Source organism: Ranitomeya variabilis, chromosome 3, assembly GCF_051348905.1.
Source record: "Ranitomeya variabilis isolate aRanVar5 chromosome 3, aRanVar5.hap1, whole genome shotgun sequence".
NCBI classification, from domain to species: Eukaryota; Metazoa; Chordata; class Amphibia; order Anura; family Dendrobatidae; genus Ranitomeya; species Ranitomeya variabilis.
In genome coordinates, this window is record NC_135234.1 from 639,347,895 (window position 1) to 639,369,190 (window position 21,296).

General features: G+C 44.7%; 1 protein-coding gene across 1 annotated transcript in view; it reads right to left on the minus strand.

Moving 5' to 3' along the window:
• APOF (apolipoprotein F) overlaps positions 1 to 20,425 on the minus strand; it is a 38,518-nt gene extending 18,093 nt beyond the window's left edge. The window contains exon 1 of the mRNA XM_077299745.1: positions 20,340 to 20,425. The gene's annotated coding sequence lies outside the window, so the exon portion shown is untranslated. The remainder of the gene's footprint in view (positions 1 to 20,339) is intronic.
• Positions 20,426 to 21,296: the final 871 nt, after the last annotated feature.

Genomic DNA, 21,296 nt, shown 5'->3' on the forward strand with positions numbered 1-21,296 from the left:
TTTCATCGTCATGAAAATACAGAAAAATCTTTAAATGAGAAGGTGTGTCCAAACTTTTGGTCTGTACTGTATATCCTGCTCTCTGCGCTGAGTTCTTACACCGGGGTTTCCATGTAAATCTCTGAAATACGTGATTCAGATGTAACCCCAAGCGGAAGATTCCCTATAATACGGCTGATGGAGACACATGTTTGGTATTTTTGTAGTGATGAGTCTGCCTAATTTACAGGTGTGTCTCCAGAAGCATGAGCTGGGCACAGCTTACTGGTCACTGCAATGGCTGATTTGCAATTTTCATTCAGCAACATCCACTGCTGCTTTTTTTTCTCCATGGGATAACACCTATGGAGTCAATATCGTCACTACATCTGTAGATAAATTTCCAGAGGGGTGTAATTTCCAAAATGGGGTCACTGGAGGGGGGATTCTGCTCTTCTGGCACCTAAGGGCTCAGTATATGGAGTCCACAAACTATTCTAGGATAATCTGCGCTCCAGGAGGCAAATAGCGCTCCATGCCTCCCAATTCTCACCGTGTTGCTAAGCAGAACTGTACAGACACATATAGGGTATTGCCACAATCAGCAGAAATGTGTCCCTGTGTGAACATTTTAAAACTGGGGCTAAACTAACATTTTTTTCTTCATTACACAATGGTATAAAATTCAGTGCCACACCTGTGGTTTGTAAAATGGGGTCACATATGAGGGGTTCTGCTATTCTAGCATCTCAGGGGCTCTTCCAGTGGATCATGGCATCTGCAAATCATAACAGTAAAATCTTCACTATAATATGGCGCTCCTTCCCTTCTGAGCTTTACAATGTGCCTGAAAAGTATTTCCCCATTACATGTAGGGTATTGGCACACTCAGGAAAAAATGGACCTCACTTTTTTTGCGCAATTTGTTCTATTTTCCCGTGTAAACATTTAAAACTTTGGGCTAAAACATTTTAGTGATACAATTAAATTATTCTTTCTTCAGCACCCAATGGTCTAAAATTCTGTGAGGCTCATGTAGTGCCAATATACTCATCTCACCACTAGATGAATTCATTGGGAGGTGGGGGTAATTTGTAAAATGACATCACTTATGGTGGATTCTGCTGTTCTGGCTTCTCAGGGGCTCTGCCAATATTATATGACATCATCAAACCAGTCCAGAGAGGCCGTACAGGGGCCACGGGCCGTAAGAGGAGGCCAACATGATGGGGTTAACGTGGGAGTTAGTGAGCTCAGAGTTTTTTTTCTTTGTTTCTGGATAAGGGCGGGGAGTTGGGGGTTAATAGTAGGAATGGAAAGAGGTATGGTTTATTTTTGAAATCCAGGAGGAGGTGGGGTTAAGAAAAAGGGGGGAGGGGCAGTATAAGTGGGGGCATCCATCTCTCCGAGGCAACCATTTTGAGTACCCACCTGAGGAGTAAGGAATCTGTGGGATACTACAGCATGGAGGTCGAGGCGCTGCTTCAGCGCTTGAGAGACGCAGCAGGGTCTGTTATGATCCTAGTGGCTGAGGATCACAAAACGGACTAGCTAAGTTTATGACCATAGACACGAGCTCTAGGGAGGTGGTAACTGAACTGACCGCAAACCTGATCCTAACCAACACACTAAAGGTAGCTGGTGAACGTGCCTAAAATCCTGGACGTCTCGACGCAGCCTGAGAAACTATCTACTCCTGGAGGGAAAGTAAGACCTCACTTGCCTCAAGAGAAATCACCCCAAAGATATAGGAAGCCCCCAACAAATAATAACGGTGAGGTAAGGGGAAAACACAAACGTAGAAATGAAAACAGATTCAGTAAATGAGGCCCGCTAATACTAGATAGCAGAAGACAGATAGTGAACTGTGCGGTCAGTAAAAAACCCTATGCAAAATATCCACGCTGAGAATACAAGAACCCCCACACCAACTAACGGTGTGAGGGGAGAAACTCAGCCCCCTAGAGCTACCAGCAAGCAAGGAAATCACATATTAGCAAGCTGGGCAAGAAAACAAAAATAAACCAAGAAACATATGACCACTGATGGTCAAAAAATGAATCAAGCAAAACTTAGCTTCTCTTGAAGAGACTGATAACGAAGGACTGCAGGAGAGCTCCAAAATAGCACTGAAGACATTGACAGCAGGCAACAACTGAGAGTCCGGGAGAACTAAATAGGAAACCAGCTAACAGATAACAAGACAGCTGATCAGCCTCAGACCTGCAGAATGACACAAAGAACCACCAGAGGGAGCCCAAAGACAGCACTACACAGTACCAGTTGTGACCACAAGAGGGAGCCCAAAAACAGAGTTCACAACAAGGGTCACAGGGTACCGAGTGGCTACAGGCGTTTGTGTCCAACCTGCTGCAGGAGACAACGGTGGGAGCACCTCAGGAACTTCCAGGTGGGCGCCGTCCGCAGAGGACCAGGCCTCCGGCGTGCTTGAGCCCCGACGTTAATCCCCGGGTTCGGGGCAGAAATAGGAGCCCCTCCGGTAAGCGACGCAGGCCCCGGGCCTTCCAGCGCGAGTCGCAATGCCGGGAGGAATCCGCAGAAGCGGCGGGGCCTACAACGAGGGGAGGAGCCAACTTCCCCTTCAGCTCCTGAGGCGCAGCGAGGGAAGACAGGAGCAGGAGCCGCGGGCACCAGCAGGCCGGCTGGGCCTGCTCTGTGGGGGAGACCACGTGAGTCGAGGCGGGGGCCATATCCGGCGGCCCCTCAGCATCGGGAGGATTGCGAGCGGCATCAGGCCGGCCCTGGTGGCAGCACACCGCCCAAGGTAGGGCAAAGCGCCGCATGCTGGAGCAGAGCACGTCCGTTGTAGAACACCGGGCGGGTACCGCCAAATGCTGGTGGGCGGCGGCTTCGGCCTCCAGCTCTGGAGGCATTTTGCTGGATCTGAGCCAAGATGCGTCTTACGGGCAGCAGGCGGCTGGTCTTACTCCCAGTACATCATCAGCTCCTAGGGTCGCAGCATAGTTGGTCGCTTCCGCGTCTGACGGTGGCTGGCAGTCTGGGGAGCAGGACAACGCAAGAGCTCCGGATTTCTTGGCGGACCTGACTGGGTCGAGAATAGGACATGTTCAACAGGATTCCGGATCTGCGACTGCTGGGTTCACAGCACCCAGGCAGCTAGATGAGAGTAATTATCCTGTATTTTTTTAACCCTTGTCTAGCTTCTTCTGATATTAGGAATGTAGAGGTTTTTTTCAGGGGGAGTTGGCAGGGGTATGGGTCTGATCCTTAGGTTACTGGGAGAATTAGCAGGGTTATGGGGGTCGGGGTCACATAGGGAGGCATTACCGTCAGCGGCGTGGTTAGGGAATTCTGGCGCAATTTCAGGAGCGGGGGATTTGCCTGAAGTTTTTGGGGCACGTGGTAACCTGGGTTTAAGTGCGAGCGCGACTGCTTCTTCGTTAATCAGCAACGGCGCTTCCGGAGTGGTTACACCAATGGACGTAACAGGGAGTGGAGGTTTAATCACGGGTTCAACAGGGGAAAAAGAAAAAGAGGACATGATTCATTTGGATGACTCTGCTAGGGGTGAGGTGTACATTTGTTTTGAGGGTCCTTTTGGGGCCCATTTAAAACAAGACGTGAGGGAAAAGATATGGAAGGGGGAGTATGTTGAAATATTTTCATTATTGCCTCTTGAACGGTTTAATTTAGATAGCGCCAGGAGAGATGATTCGAAAAAAGAAGAGGACGACAAGAGGAGGTATCAGTTTATACCGAGGACCTTTTCAAATTGGTTGCAGGCTTTTGCTATTTTAGCTAGCATTATTGGGGAGAAGGCCCCTGAAAACTGCTCCGGTCTGTTTTGTTATCAGGATGCAATCGGTGAAGCGCATAGAGTTTACGGTGGGCAGGGCTGGTTACGTTATGACGAACAGTTTCTGCAACGAAAAGCGATCCGGCCTAATATTCTCTGGGATCATAAAGATATAGCGTTGTCGATGAGGGTAATGGTCCCGTCTAGGTTAAGTTCAAATGTTCAGCCTTTTCATGGGGGCATCGGGAGTTCGGGCAGTCGGGACACCCGGTGGCAATGCAAAAAGGACTGTTTTTCCTTCAACGATGGGTCGTGCAAATTTGGAAACAAGTGCATGTTTAAACACGAATGTTCAGCTTGTGGGGGCGCCCATGGTGCAACAAGATGTTTAAAAGGGAACAAAACAAAAAGGAGTTGATTCAGCTGAAAAAAGGGGTGACTCCGGTGCGGTGGGACGTGATGGAGGATTTTCTAAATAGGTATCCCGATGTAGCAGCGGCAACCTTGTTGAATAGCGGTTTTAAGGAAGGTTTCAGAATTCCATTCGTTGAGCAGAAGGTTAGTTTATCCAAAAAGAATTTTAAAATCGGCTTTACAATTCCCTGAAGTGGTATCCGAAAAACTTAGCAAAGAAGTAGCATTGGGTAGGATGGCGGGGCCATTTGCAACGTCTCCCGTTGATAATTTGAGGGTATCGCCACTAGGCGTGGAAACGAAGAAAGACCCCAATAAGTACAGGTTGATCCACCACTTGTCTTTTCCTAAGGGCACCTCAGTGAAAGATGGGATTGATCCCCAGTTGTGTTCTGTACTGTACACGTCCTTCGATACGGCTATGGAGTTGGTGCGGTTGTGCGGCAGAGGAGCTAAGCTTGCAAAAACAGATATCAAGGCGGCTTTCCGTTTATTACCAGTTCACCCCGAGAGCATGCATTTGTTAGGTTGTTTTTGGGACTGGGGTTTTTATGTGGATCGCTGCCTTCCTATAAGCTGCTCACTTTCATGTGCTTATTTCGAGGCGCTTAGTTCTTTTCTAGAATGGGTTGTTAAGGACGTGTCCGGTTTGAGTTCGTGTGTCCATTACTTAGATAATTTTTTGTTTGTAGGTCCTGCTGAGGCAGCGGATTGTTCAATATTGTTACACACAATGGAAAGCGTAGCCAAACGTTTTGGGGTCCCGCTAGCTGAAGAAAAGACATCAGGACCGATCTCTGTGTTGAGTTTCCTGGGAATTGAAATTGACACCATGGCAATGGAGTGCAGGTTACCCGCGGATAAGATTGTAGCTTTGAAGGAAGAGGTGGCTAGGGCGGACAGTTCAAAGAAAATAACCTTAAGCAGTTTGCAATCATTGTTAGGCAAACTGAATTTTGCATGTAGGATTATGCCGATGGGGCGAGCTTTTTGTCGGCGGTTATCGTTAGCGACTGCGGGGGTGAAATCCCCCATGCATTTTATCAGATTAAAGAAGGAATTGCGGGATGATTTGAAGGTGTGGGCGGTTTTTCTAGAAGGGTACAATGGCAAATCTCTTTGGATACAGCCAGTAGTGTATGCAGAAACTTTGGGTCTCTTGGTTGTCATCGTCAAGGAACGTGGTTTTGGCTTGTTTTTTTTAGGGGAGTTGGATGGCGGCGGAATGGCCTCGGGAGTGGAGGGAGCTGAGTTTAACGTCAAACCGGCTATTGCTTCAGTTGTTCCCAAGGGTCGTGGCACTGTCAATGTGGGGAGAAAAAGTAAAGAACAAAAAGATTTATTTTCCTTGTGGACATGTTGGGGCGGTAGGTATGTGCCATAAATGCATTGTCAGCGTCAATGCCTGCTGTGGTAAAAGTTTTGCAATGCTTGGTTTTCTTGGGTCTAAAATTTTACTTATGGATTGTGTCTGTGGTCAGTCCGGTTGTGCCTAACCCCATTGTTGATGTTCTTTCTCAATTTCAGTGGCATCATTTTACGGGAGTTGGCACCCCAAGCGGAGGCATCGGGCCTGGATTGTCCGGCAGAGTTATGGAACCTGCCTTGCCGGTCGTAAGGGATTTATTTTCCAGGTCGCTGTCGGACAGATCGTGGTCTCAATACGGTCTGGCTTGGCGTTTGTGGGAGTCATGGAGGGCGTCTATGGAGGGGAAGATTCTAAATTGAATGTAGTTTACACTGTGTTCCAAATTATTATGCAAATTGGATTTAAGTGTCATAAAGATTCAATTGTTTTGTTTTTCAAATAAACTCGTGGATGGTATTGTGTCTCAGGGCTCAATGGATCACTGAAATCAATCTTAAACACATGTGATAATTGGTTTTCCAGGTGATTCTAATTAAAGGAAAACTACTTAAAAATGATGTTCCACATTATTAAGCAGGTCACAGTTTTCAAGTAACATGGGAAAGAAAAAGGATCTCTCTGCTGCTGAAAAGCATCAAATAGTGCAATGCCTTGGTGAAGGGATGAAAACATTAGAAATTTTCCAAAAACATAAGCGTGATCATCGTACTGTTAAGAGATTTGAGGCTGTATCTGAGCACAAATGTGTTTGTGCTGATAAAGGCATAATGAGGAAGATTTCTGCCAGGCAAGTTCATCGGATTAAGAGAGCAGCTGCTAAAAAGCCATTACAAAGCAGCAAACAGATATTTGAAGCTGCTGGTGCCTCTGGAGTCCTCGAACCTCAAGGTGTAGGCTCCTTCAAAGGCTTGCAGTGGTGCATAAACCTACTATTCGGCCACCCTTAAACAGTGTTCACAAGCAGAAATGGTTGTATTGGGCCCACACATACATGAAGACTAATTTCCAAACAGTCTTGTTTACTGATAAGTGTTGAGCAACCCTGGATGGTCCAGATGGATGGAGTAGTGGATGGTTGGTGGATGGCCACCATGTCCCAACAAGGCTGCAACGTCAGCGAGGAGGTGGAGGAGTCATGTTTTGGGCCAGAATCATGGGAAACAGCTGGTAAGGCCCGTTAAGGTTCCTGAAGGTGTGAAAATGACCTCTGCAAAGTATATAGAGTTTCTGACTGACAACTTTCTTCTATGGTCTAAAAAGCAGAAACGTGCCTTCAGGAGCAAAATCATCTTCATGCTGACAATGCCCCATCTCATGCTGCAAAGAATACCTCTGAGTCATTGGCTGCTATGGGCATAAAAGGAGATAAACTCATGGTGTGGCCACCATCTTCCCCTGACCTCAACCCTATAGAGAACCTTTAGAGGATCATCAAGCAAAAGATCTATGAGGGTGGGAAGCAGTTCACATCAAAACAGCAGCTCTTGGGAGGCTATTCTGACTTCATGCAAAGAAATACAAGAAGAAACTCTCCAAAAACTCATAAGTTCAATGGATGCAAGAATTGAGAATTTGATATCAAAGAAGGGCTCCTATGTTAACATGTAACTTGGCCTGTTAGGATGTTTTGGGGTTAAATAGCTTTTTTGTTCAGTGAATGTGACCTCCTAATGCTGCAAATTCCACAAATGAGCATTTTCAGTTCTTTAAAACATATCAAATGTTTAGAAATTCTACTGTGCATAATTTGGAACAGTGCATTTTGAGTTTTTATTCATTTTGGAGATTATACTGTTATCATTGGGAGGTTTCTTCAATAAAATTCGATGTATAATCTAACGGGTGATGACTTTTATTAGACTGACTGTCATTTGTACCGACCATTTAGGAAAATCTGATAAAAATGTAATTTGCATAATAATTTGGAACATAGTGTATTGTTCTTCATTGGTCATTATTGGAAAGCAGAGTGGTCAGTATCACAATTGAATAAATTTTTGGCGGGTCTGTCGTTTGGTTTTAAGGTCAGAGGTCTCAATGACATAACGAAATCGTTTGTTGTGCGTCAGGTGGTAAGGGGCTGGAAAAAAGGTTGGAAGGCGTTAGATGGCAGACGTCCCATTTCTTATGAGGTATTATTGGTTATTGGACGGCAGTTATCTGGGGTATGTTTTTCGGATTGGGAGGTGGATTTGTTTAAAGCGGCTTTTTCGCTTGCCTTCTTTGGGGCCTTTCGGTTGGGAGAGTTGATTAGTCCTTCTAGTTGTAAAAAAGGAATTTTGGCTAAGGGAGGACGTGGATGTTTGTGGTGATAGGGTGGTGATATTCATTCGCTCTTCAAAAACCGATATGTTTGGTAAGGGGTGTAAAGTGGTGTTATTTGGAGTGGATGGTTCCCCATTATGTCCTGTGTCTTGCGTAAAGAAGTACATGGATAAGGGCGGCGTGTTGAGTGAACCATTGCTGGTTCATGAAGATGGCTCTTTTTTGTCGCAATTTCAGTTTATCACAGTATTTAGGCGTTGTTTGGAAGCCAGAGGTATCCCCGCCACAGATTACTGCGGACATTCCTTTAGAATTGGGGCAGCAACAGAGGCGGCCAGAATGGGTTTAGGTGATGAGATGGTTAAGAGGATTGGTCGTTGGGAATCTGTGAGGTTTCGCTCTTATGTTCGTCCGGATTTATTGTAATGAATCTTATTAGTTGGCTTTGCTTTGTGGTTCTCTGATATTTGTTGTCAATTTTTTCTTTTGTTTCAGTGAACAGTTGGATGCTTGTTTGGATAATGGGGCACTCATTCGTGTTCTGGGCAGCTTTGTTAGCAGCGGTTCGTCCGGATGGGCGACAGTTGGGTTTTCCTCGGGAGTCAGTGACGCTTTGTTGGATCGGCACAAGGGGAATGGTTTGGAAGCAACTGTTGCCTGAATTTCACCGTTTTGTTCGGTTGGATAGGGTTCCGGAGGTGGTCGTTGTTCACTTAGGCGGGAATGATTTGGGGAAACGGCCCTGTAGAGAGTTGATCAGGGACATTAAATTTGATATGTTGTGCTTGTGGTCTATGTTCCCAAAGGTTCTGGTGATTTGGTCTGATATTATCCCGCGTAAGGTATTTCGTGGTGCCAGATCCATTGAGGGAGTAAATAGAGCAAGGATAAAAGTGAACAGGGCAATATCCCGGTTTATGGTTCGGAATGGGGCACTAGTGGTGAGGCATGTGGACCTGGAGTCGGGCGAAGGTGCGTTTTGGAGATTGGATGGAGTTCACTTGAATGCGGTGGGTATGGATATGTGGTGTTTGGCCATTCACGACCGCATTGAAAGGGGCCTAAAGGTGTGGAGGGACATAAATAGCTGAGGTGTCAGTCCATTTATGTTGGTAGCGGGGGGGAGGTCCTCGAAGTCGGTGAAAGTGGAAAATGGCGGATTAATGGGGCGGGGGATCTTGAGAGGTCCTGGACTCCCCCTGGGTGAATTCAAGTAGGCGGGGTGCGGATATCTCGCTGGTGTGGTATTCATGGAACCCTTGGATGGTTTTTGGTTTGACCAGGTTGGTTGTTAGCTGTCCCTGAGTTGGTGCATAGCGGCTGGGGGTAAAACTTAACCTGGGGGGCCCAAGTGTGATTGGGATATTTGAAGTTTATAATTTCGGGCTTCGAGGACCACCCTCCTTGGTTGTTTATTGTTAAAATTGTTTTATATTTTATGTTAATAAAAGGCTGCTGTGGCCATTTAAAATCCAAAAAGGGCTCCGAGTGTTTATTGGGGACGTTATCTTATCTGGGACGGGCGGTGGTTGGAGTTGTGTCTTAAAAGGTAAAAGGAGCCTTTATCTTTAGCTCACAGGAGTCACGTACACCCCTTTTGTCAAGCAAAATCTGAACTCCAATATTGTGTCTTTCTCTTCTGAGCTTTGCACTGTGCCTCAAAAGTAGTTTTCAACCACATATGGTGCATTGCCGTATTTAGGAGAAATTGCACAACAAATTGTACTGTTCGTCTTTTCCTATTAGCCTATTTGAAAATTAAAAACTTGGGGCCAAAGCAACATTTTAGTGGGAAAAAAATGATAATTTTCCATTCACTCAGCCCAATGTTATACAATTCTGTGAATTGTCTGAGGGTTAAAAATGCTCACTACCCCCCTAAATGAATTCCCCAAGAGGTGTAGTTTCCAAAATGGGGTCTCTTGTGAGGATTTCTGCTGTTTTGGGATGTCAGGAGCGCTTCAAATGTGACATGGCATCTGCAATCTATCTGGTCACGAAGGTGTTAAAATAATATAGACAGCAGCAAGTTGTGAAACAAAGAAACAAGATATGGACTAAAGGTTAACGCTGCACCATATACCAAGAGTTGGACTGTACATTTAAGTTCAGAGCAAACATGGGAAACTATATGAAATTGCATATTCTGCCCATGATTAAGTGGGTTTCCTTGAGCAAAGAGAAAAACATATGAATCAGGCTAAGTTCGCTCAATGAGCTTTTTCTGAGTTTTTGATGTTGCAGATTTTCTGCACCTCCATGAATACTATGCATAAGTAGCATGGGACCCCTACAACCCCTGGCAAAAATTATGTAATCACCGGCCTTGGAGGATGTTTATTCATTTGTTTAATTTTGTAGAAAAAAAGCAGATCACAGACATGGCACAAAACTAAAGTCATTTCAAATGGCAACTTTCTGGCTTTAATAAACACTAAAAGAAATCAAGAACAAAAAAAATGTTGTAGTCAGTATTGGTTGCTTTTTTAGAACAAGCAGAGGTGAAAAATTATGGACTCACTCAATTATGTGGGAAAAAATGATGAAATCATGAAAAACAAAAACAAAAAAACACTCCAACACATCACTAGTATTTTGTTGCACCCCCTCTGGCTTTTATTACAGCTTGCAGGCTCTGAGGCATGGACTTAATGAGTGTCAAACAGTACTCTTCATCAATCTGGCTCCAACTTTCTCTGATTGCTGTTGCCAGATCAGCTTTGCAGGTTGGAGCCTTGTCATGGACCATTTTCTTCAACTTCCACCAAAGATTTTCAATTGGATTGAGATCCAGACTATTTGCAGGCCATGACATTGACATTATGTGTCTATTTTCAAGGAATGTTTGCACAGTTTTTTTCTGCTCTATGGCAGGATTCATTATCATCTTGAAAAATGATTTCATCATCCCTAAACATCCTTTCAATTGATGGGATAAGAAAAGTGTCCAAAATATCAACATAAACTTGTGCATTTATTGAAGACTAGATGGTGGCCCGATTCTAACGCATGGGGTATTCTAGAATAGGTATGTAGTTTATTTATGAAGATTTCAGAATAATCCAATTTATACACAGGATTCGGGCGGCCGGGAGCAACCAATTAGCGAAGTGTGGTTCAAATTCCGCGCAAATTCACGGCCAGACTGCGCCTGTTGCTGATTGTTCGCGGCTGGCCGGGTGTGACCAATCAGTGAAGCCAGGGCCTGCTGCAGGTTTTTGAGGGCCCCAGGCGAAAGAGTCTCAGTGGGCTCCCCTCTTTAACACATACCATGATTCATGATGCACAGATACAGCAGAGAAATATAGCACATCCACGTAGCATATAACAGTCCACGTAGCATATAACACAGCCCACGTAGCATATAGCACAGGCCACGTAGTATATAGCACAGGCCACATAGCATATAGCACAGCCATGTACCATATAACAGCCCACGTAGCACATAACAGAGCCCACATAGTATATAGCACAGCCACGTAGTATATAGCACAGCCACGTATATAGCACAGGCCACGTAGTATATAGCACAGCCCACACAGTGTATAGCACAGCCCATGCAGTGTGTAACACAGCCCACGTAGTATATAACACAGGCCACGTAGTATATAACAGCCACGTAGCATATAGCACAGCCCACATAGAATATATCACAGCCACGTAGTATATAGCACAGCCCACGTAGTATATAGCACAGCCCACGCAGTATATAACAGCCACATACTATATTGCCCAGCCACGTAGTATATAGCACAGCCATGTAGTATATAGCAAAGCCCACATAGTATATAGCACAGCCACGTAGTATATTGCCCACGCAGTGCATAACACAGCTCACGCAGTGTATAACACAGCCGACGTAGTATATAACACAGCCCACGTAGTATATAACACAGCCCACGTAGTATATAACATAGGCCTTGTAGTATATAACACAGCCATGTAGTATATAGCACAGCTCACGTAGTATATAGCACAGCTCATGCAGTATATAACACAGCCACGTAATATATTGCACAGCCATGTAGTATATAGCACAGCCCGCGCAGTATATAGCACAGCCCACGCAGTATATAGCACAGAGACGTAGTATGTAACACAGCCCACGCAGTATATAACACAGCCCATTCAGTATATAACACAGCCCACGTAGTATATAGCAATGTGGGCACCATATCCCTGTTAAAAAAAAAATTAAAATAAAAGAATTAAAATAAAAAAATAGTTATATACTCACCTTCCGACGGCCCCCGGATCCAGGCCAGGTGTTTAGCGATGCTTCTCGCTACGGTCCCAAGAATGCATTGCGGTCTCGCGAGATGATGACATAGCGGTCTTGCTACGTCATCATCTCGCGAGACCGCAATGCATGGACTGGAGCGTTGCAGGAAAAGCTCCGGAAGGTGAGTATATAATGATTTTTTTTATTATTATTTTTAACATAGATCTTTTTACTATTGATGCTGCATAGGCATCATTAATAGTAAAAAGTTGGTCACACAGGGTTAATAGCAACGTTAACGGACTGCGTTACACCGCGGCATAACGCAGCCATTAAGCCTGTGTGAGTGCTAACTGGAGGGGAGGGGAGTATGGAGGGGGCACTGCCGGCCGTGACCAATCAGCGATGCGGGATTTCGGTTACAGACAGACGGAAGTGACCCTTAGACAATCATATAGATAGATATAATGACAGTAGTGATGAGCGAATAGCATTGTGCTCAGGTCTCCCCGAGCATGCTCAGGCGATCTCCAAGTATTTGTTAGTGTTCAGAGATTTAGTTTTCATCACCTCAGCTGCAAGATTTATGGCTGCTAGCCAGGCTGAATACATGTGAGGAATGCCTGTTTGTTATGGAATTCCCACATGTATTCAGGCTGGCTAGCAGCCGTAAATCATACAGCTGAGGCCAACTAAATCTCCGAGCGCTAACAAATACTCGGGAGATCACCCGAGCGTGCTCGGGGAGACCTGAGCACAATGCTATTCGCTCATCACTAAATGACAGCCATCTCCCCAGTGCTTTTACCTGACATGCAGCCCCATATCATCAATGACTGTGGAAATTTGCATGTTCTCTTCAGGCAGTCATCTTTATAAATTTAATTGGAACGGCACAAAACAAAAGTTCCAGCATCATCACCTTGCCCAATGCAGATTCGCGATTCATCACTGAATATGACTTTCATCCAGTCATCCACAGTCCACGATTGCTTTTCCTTAGCCCATTGTAACCTTGTTGTTTTCTGTTTAGGAGTTAATGATGGCTTTCGTTTGGCTTTTCTGTATGTAAATCCCATTTCCTTTAGGCGGTTTCTTAGGCCGGTTTCACATTTGCGGTTGTGTCCGCAGCGTTTCTTCCGCAATTATCCGCATGCGTTGTGTATTCCTATAACATTAGAGACGCATGTGTCTGCGATCGGTTGCGTTTTGGCGTGTTTGACGACGCATGCGTCGTTTCGTCATCTATGGTTTGGCGCTGTAAACGCTACATGTAGTAATTTTAGAGGCGTCAATTTGCCGCCTAGAAACGTGTGCGGTTGTTAGCGGAAGAAATGCGGCAAAAAAATGCATTGCTGATTATGTGAACGCCTGCGGCCGCAAGCACATGCGTTTGCTTGCGTTTGTGAACGCATGGGTTGCACCACAGGAAAACAGGTCTAGACACTGATTAGCCACCCCCCTCATACAAGGTGATAAAGTGATGGAGTGGACATTTGCAGGTCACTACTCAGCAGACAGAGAAGCTTTCCAGACGCAGCAGATCAGACACAGGAAGGAATCTACACTCTGAACAATGTGAGTATATCCTAGCCAATGTCTTTATTTTCTATTTTCTGTCTCTATATGTCCTAATTTCTGCCATTTCTTTCTTTCTGCATGCATCAGAATGTCATCTTCTGAGGAGGAGGAGCAACGTCCTGGGCCTTCAAAAGCCGAACATGTCAGTGAAGTGAGTACTCACCTCCTCAGATTGGTAAGTATTCACTGTCACATCTACACATGAGACAATTTTTTTTCCATTTTTTAGAGCACTTCTTCCACTGCGGCAGAGGCTGAGCAGGAGCAGCGGGTTCACGGTCGGGTGGCAAGGCGGCAGCATGTAAGTATACCTGGCTGACTGTTTATTGTATCCTCACTTTAGTATTCTTGAATCTTCCTTTCTTTACTTTTCTCTTTCTTTACATTTTTCTTCTGGACTCCTTTTTTATCTTGACTTTCATTATTCATGCCAGTTTTCTGTCTCTGTTTTCTTTCTTTTCCTTATGTTAATGTCTCCAACCTTAATGTCTTTATTTATTTTTTAGGCTCCAGAATGGGATGAGGACCTCATTGAAAATGACCTCGTTATCTCCCTGGTCCATGAGCGAGTCCCGTTGTGGGACACCCGGGTTCCGCAGCACTCGGACAACGTGACAATCTGGCGGCTATGGAATGAGGTGGCCAAAGCGATGTGGGATGGCTGGGACAATGCCCCGACTCGGGTCCAAAATGCATTTTGTAAGTATTGCAATGCAGTGTGATGCAGCAGAGACCTTGGCCGGGATCACACAACTGTGTGTGATGAGAGAAACTCAGGAGTTTCACTCATCACACACAGTTGTGTGAGCACGGCCAAAAGACCATTGTCTAACCATTATTTTATGTTTTTTCAACAGTGCTCAAAGTCAAAACACGTTGGCGTTCGATGAAGGACCGCTTCAGCAAGGACCTTCGTCAAGAGAGCCGTGTTCCTAGTGGTTCTGGATCAAGGATCCGAAAATATACTGTAAATACCACCGTATGATAGCATTTTAAAGACCGGTCCTTGCCCAGAGAACGTAAGTATTTTTTCGGGGTATTAGGTTGTGTTGTATTGCCATAATCTGTATGTTTCTATTCCACAGGAGTTGGTGTTTTGTAAATGTTTGGTATTTTTTTTTCTTTTTTCACAGCACATGGAGCAGCACTCTTGACCCTGGTTCTGGAGTGGTCCTTCATCAGACAGCCACGGACCCGTCCCAGCCATCCAGCGGCGCTGCAGCAAGTGGGCCTGCCATACTAACTGGAGACCAGGAAGCTGGTCAATCAGGTGTTCCCCTTTCCCAGTCCTCTGCCCCTATTTTGGGGCCTCTTCCCGGCAGCGGCAGAGGGCTTCGGACAGGTCACTCATGCCCGAGTTTTTGCACTTGAGCTCGGTTTTTCACGATGGACTCAAGGCGATGGGTGACCGCCTGGATACTGCCATTAGCCATATGAATACACATATCCAGGAGGTCACCAAAAGCCTTGACCAAGTAAAAGCCAACCTCCAGAGGCCAGCACATCATTGTTTTAATCAAATTGAACAGGGCATGTCGGAACACCTTACTCCTGATCTCCAGCTTAGTGTCATGCAAGCCTGCTATGCTACTTACGTGCAGGCTATGCAGCAGAGTTGGTATTTTCAGCAGACAGTGGCGGCAAATCCACCTGTGCCTACACTGTCACGCTTGACCTCAATGCCGACCTCTGCTGCATACCACTGCACGGCCACCACTACAGCATCACCACCATGCCAAGTGTTGTTGGACAGCCCACCACCACCACCATAACAACTGCTGCTCCTGTTTGGACCTCCTCTACTGATACCACCATGCAGCAGGACCCTGGTATGGCCTTCCGCTCCGCCACCACGATGCAGCAGGACCCTGGCATGGCCTTCCGCTCTGCCACCACGATGCAGCAGGACCCTGGCATGGCCTTCCACTCCGCCACCACGATGCAGCAGGACCCAGGCATGGCCTTCCGCGCCACAATGCAGCAGCAGGACCCTGGCATGGCCTTCCAACCTCCAACCGCAACCATGCAGCAGCAGCGGGACAAAGACCCTGACAGTTCGGCCACTATGACCAGGCCGCAAGAAATGAGCCTGCCGAGGCTCCCCAGACCGCAGCGCCGATCCCAAAAAGGGAAAAAGAAACAGCGGACTATTTCTATTCCTCCCCCCTCACCTCCCAATGTGTCTGTAATATCAGGTTTGTCTCACCCTTCCAGTGTGTCTCAGCCCTCTAATGCGTCGAACCCATCCCCGATCTGCCAGATCCCAGTAATTTAATTGCCCCTTCTGCCACCCCTGCGTCGTCCACAGTAAGTAAAGCTTCACAGCTACATACCCCCCATTTCCAGCACTCTACCCCAAGCAGACGCAGTTAATTTTTTGTTTGTTTAAAAATAAATAATAATGTTTTTTGCCCCCAAAAATGTTTGGTTAATTGTGTAATTCGCCACCGGCAACACACACCATGCGCCAAATAAAACACTGCGCCACATTTTCTTTTTTGGCCACCTCATAGCTCCAGTAGTTAGCAAGTACACCCCTGCAACTTTGTGTGTCTTTGGTATAGAGATATGAGGTGGCCCAAAAAATTTATACTTGTATTTTCTCCATAATCTCTTCCTTCTGCTTACTCTGTGACTAGTGTTGCAGACTGAAGAGAAAATGGCGGCAATACAATGCAGAACTATACTCAACAGGTCATGTGTCCAAAAACTCATTAGTTAGGACACCTGCCCTGGTGAGTAGAGAACTGCCTTGTATAACCTCCATTTTCTCTTCTTTGTACATAATCTATTTCACACAAAGTGAAGGGACGATGGAGGTCATACAAGGCATATCTATACTCACCTGGACATGTGTCAGAAATAGTGAATTCATGAGGCTGTTATATGTGCATTATGAATTCATTATTTCTGACACCTGACTTGATGAGTATAGATCTGTTATGTATTAAACAGCCATCGTCTCTTCAGTCTGCGTCCAATAAATACTGCAGAACAGAATCAGGATGCAATGACATCAACAAGCTTACCACTAACAACCTAAGTGGTTTGTAGAGGAAATACATAGGAGACACGGTCAAGATACCAAAAAAAAAAAAGTTTATTAACAACAAATATTAGTAACAAATAAAACATAACTGGTACAGACCAAAACCCAACAGGACATTTACGCAATATTGTCCTGCCATGCAACACGTCCAATATCAGAATTAAAAAAGGCAGCAAATTGGTCCCGCATGTGGCCAACTTCAGCAGTTGACCGCAGCGGGTGATGCTGGTAATCTGGCAATGGGTTTGCAACTGGTTCATCCAGTTCAATGTTGGGTTGCTCCTTAGCCATTATGTAATTGTGGAGAACCACACAGGCTTTGACCACCTCATCGACTGTCTCCATTTTTAGATTAATGGCTGTTGCAATAATGCGCCATTTTGAGACTAGAATCCCAAAGCTACACTCTACTGTTCTTTGGGCCCTGGTCAGTCTGTAGTTAAAGATCCTTTTAGTGTGGTTCAAGTCCCGACTGGAATATGGCTTCAGTAGGTTTTCACACATCTGAAAGGCCTCATCTACAACAATAACAAATGGCATCGGTGGGCCTTCAGTGTTGGGGAGAGGTCATGGCCGTGGAAAATTAAAAATGTTGCTATACACACGATGGCCCATATCCGAGTTCTTGAAAGTCTGGGAATCGTTGCCACGGCCAAAAGCACCAATGTCCACGGCGATGAAGCAACAGTCCGCATCTGCTGTTGCCATGAGCACAATAGAAAAAGATTTTTTGTAGTTGAAGTACTCCGATCCTGTTCTGGCAGGTTTGATAATGCGGATGTGCTTTCCATCTACCGCACCCAAACAGTTGGGAAAATCACACACACTCCAGAATTTCTCTGCAATTCCCATCCACATGTCCTCGGTGGGTAGGAGTATAAACTCATCCCAGAGAACATTCCACAAAGCCTAGCAGGTGTTCGCAACTATTCCGGAAACTGGAAATTCCAAGCCGGTATTGGAAGTGGAGGGATGATAAGCTCTCTCCGATTGCCAGAAATCTGTAATAAAATAACTAAAAAATAAATTACAATCAATTCTATTTATGGTGTTGTTCTGCTAAAGACATAAAGGAAAATACAAAGAATACATGTCAGACCAACCAAAATTATGACTGGCATTTGTTTAGAATGGTTACGTACCTTAATTTAACCAGCAGACATTCCTCTGCTGGAATCGCTCTACGGAGCTGCGTGTCCTGTCTCCGGATGGCTCCTTGGAAACGACCAAGCAAATCCCGAAAAGAGTCTTGCGACATCCTGGTATATTCCGGGAATTTGTCCGGCTTGGCATTAAGCTCGCCATATAGCGTGTGATATGCTCCACGGCTCTCACATAGTTCGATAATGGGGTGTCGCCAAAACCGCCTACGCTGTGTCCTCCGTCTTTCACGATTTCTGTGTTGCTCCCAAGCAAACGCACAGGCAAGAAACAGCTTGATGCTTAAATCCGGGTTGAAATAAAAGCTATCCATGCGAAGATCCATCATGACACAGGATACAGTAGCACACTGTTAAGATTTCAGCAGTCCTAGGGTCTATATATAGATATCCCATAATACACGCCCTCTGTAGTCCCATTGGCGGTGTCTGGTTATCTAGATTTTTCTCCTGTAAAATTTTCCACCATGCGCACAAAAAACGCAAACACATGGAAAAGTGTGCAAACGCGGCGTTTTATAAACCGCATGCGTTCCCGCATGCGTCTAAGAAACGCTTCGTTTGTACGTGTTTCTATGCGTTTTTCCTGCACCTGCGGATGCGGATTAAACGGTGCGGATTCGAACGCAAATGTGAAACTAGCCTTACAGTTCGGTCAGACATTGACTCCAGTTTCCTCCCATTCGTTCCTCATTTGTTTTATTGTGCATTTCCTGTTTTGGAGATATATTGCTTTAAGTTTCCAGTCTTGACGCTTTGATGTCTTCCTTGGTCTACCAGTATGTTTACTTTTAACAACCTTCCCATGTTGTTTGTTTTTAGTCCAGATTTTAGACACAGCTGACTGTGAACAACCAACATCTTTTGCAACATTGCGTGATGATTTACCCTCTTTTAAGTTTGATAATCCTCTCCTTTGTTTCAATTGACATCTCTTGTGTTGGAGCCATGATTCATGTCAATCCACTTGGTGCAACAGCTCTCCAAGGTGTGATCACTCCTTTTAGATGCAGAATAACGAGCAGATCTAATTTGATGCAGGTGTTAGTTTTGGGAATTGAAATTTAGAGGGCGATTCCATAATTTTTTCCCCACATAATTAAGTCTATAATTTTTCACCTCTGCCTGTTCTAAAAAAGTAACCATTACTGGCTACAACATTTTTTGTTCTCGGTTTCTTTTAGTGTTTGTTAAAGCCAGAAAGTTGCCATTTGAAATGACTGTAGTTTTGTGCAATGTCTGTGATCTGCTTTTTTTCTACAAAATTAAACAACTGAATGAACATCCTCCAAGGCCGCCGGTGATTACATAATTTTTGCCAGGGGTTGTATACCTCAGGCTCAGAGTGCATAAGTATATAAATAGAAATTAGGAGTCTAAGTGGTGCTTTATGCTCAGGTAACTATAGCACAGGATAATTCAGTAAGTACTATTTGTGACAGTAATTAGTTCACCAAAACATGGACTAATTAATTTCACCCCTTCACGCTGCAGCCTTTTTCATTTTTGCGTTTGTTTTTCACTCACCTTCTTCCCAGAGCCATAAACTTTTTATTTTTTCAGTCAATATCATTCGGCTGAGTTGAGGGAAAACTAAATCTCCGAGCACTAAAAAAATACTCGGAGGTCACCCGAGCATGCTCGGGAAATCTCGAGTAACGAGTATATTCGCTCATCACTAATATATATATATTTTTAATTGTGTTATTTTAAATGGGGCAAAAGGAGGGTAATTTGAACTTTCCTATTTTTTTTCATATTTTTAAAAACTTTTTTTTATTTTTTTTACTTTTTGCTTGCTTCAATAGTCTCCATGGGAGACTAGAAGCTGCGATAACCAGATCGGCTCTGCTACATACAGGCGATGATCAGATCGCCTGTATGTAGAAGAAATGCTCACTTGCTATGAGCGCCGACCACTGGGCGGCACGCACAGCAATCCAGCAATGACAACTATAGAGGTCTGCTGGAGACCTCTGGTTGTCATGCCAACCCATCGGTGACCCGCGATCATGTGACAGGGTCACCGATGGGCGGGATTAGTGATGTACATTAAATGCCGCTGTCAGCGATTAACAGGCATTTAACAGTTTAGCAGCTGCGGGTGGATTGAGATTCCACTCGCGGTTGTTAGGGGCACATGTCAGTTGTTCAAAACAGCTGACATGTGCCCGGGAAAGATATGGGCTCAGCACCAGAGCCCACATCAAAAAAAGAAAGGGACATGACATGCGCACATTGTGAAGGGGTTAAGTACTATTTACTTGATACATTTATTAATTCTTGGTGATGATTCTTTGATTAAAAGGAATGAAAAACATGCAAAGGGAGAATGTGCAGAATCTGATTTCTTGTTCCGATATGGATGGTTGGATCATTTAGTGACTATCAGTATTTATCATTACTAAAGATACAATTTACACTTTCATTTTATCTTGTTAATTAATTTTAATTTGACCTTGCTTTTTTTTTTAGCATTAAGTGATATCGTGCGTTTGTTAGAAATACAGGGTTTGACTTACTGTAAGCTCACAGGTGTTCTGCCTTTTAGGTAGATCTTGTGTCAGGCTGCAGCATTATACTGATGGTGATGACCAGTGAACCCCTGTCCAGGTTTCCAACTACTGTTTAAAGTCCCAGCGGTATCACATTGGTAAACATTTCAAAATGTCAGTATGGCTAATCAAACCTCTCGCAAATATGACAATCTAGTGGTTTTGTAAGAGCTCAGTACTACCAGGGTGTTCTGAATGTAAAATCTCTGACATGATCTTTCTTAAAAGAGAGAGTCACCCAAAATGCACAGCTGCAGTAAAGACTCTGTAGCAGTGCACTACATGTGCAAGGGTCAAACATGAGGTTCCAGGAAAGGATCCTAAGTAATGCGTCACACAAATGTTCAAAGTTTTAGCATTCCAGTATTTAAAGGGAATCTGTCACCAGGTTTTTGCTACCTCATGCGATAACAACATAAAGTAGGGGCAGAAGCATTGATTCCAGCGGTGACCAGAAAAATGCCTACAGGAAAATTGCCGACAGGAAAAATTGCCCACACAGAAAATTGCAAATTTCAGCATGACAAAGTTTCAGATCTATGATATTTGAGGTGCAAGGTGAGGATGTTCACATGATATGTGAAAAATGCCCACAGAAAATTGTGCAGACTTAATTATAGGTTAAATGCTCTGCAGGACAGGGGGAGAGTATGCAGGTATACGTGAGATGCTCTGCAGGGCAGGAGAATAATATAGTTATAGGTGAGATGTTCTGCAGCACAGAAGAATGTCGGCGAAAATTGCCCCCACAGAAAACTACCCACAAGTTTATTAAGAACAGTTTATTAAGGAGGTCTAATAACAACAGCTTCAGTTTATTAAACAATCATTGCAAACCTGCAAATAATTAGCCGCCGCACGATAGTCCTTGACTTCCATGGGCTCCATTGAAATACAATACAGCACAACACAGGCAGCAAAGAA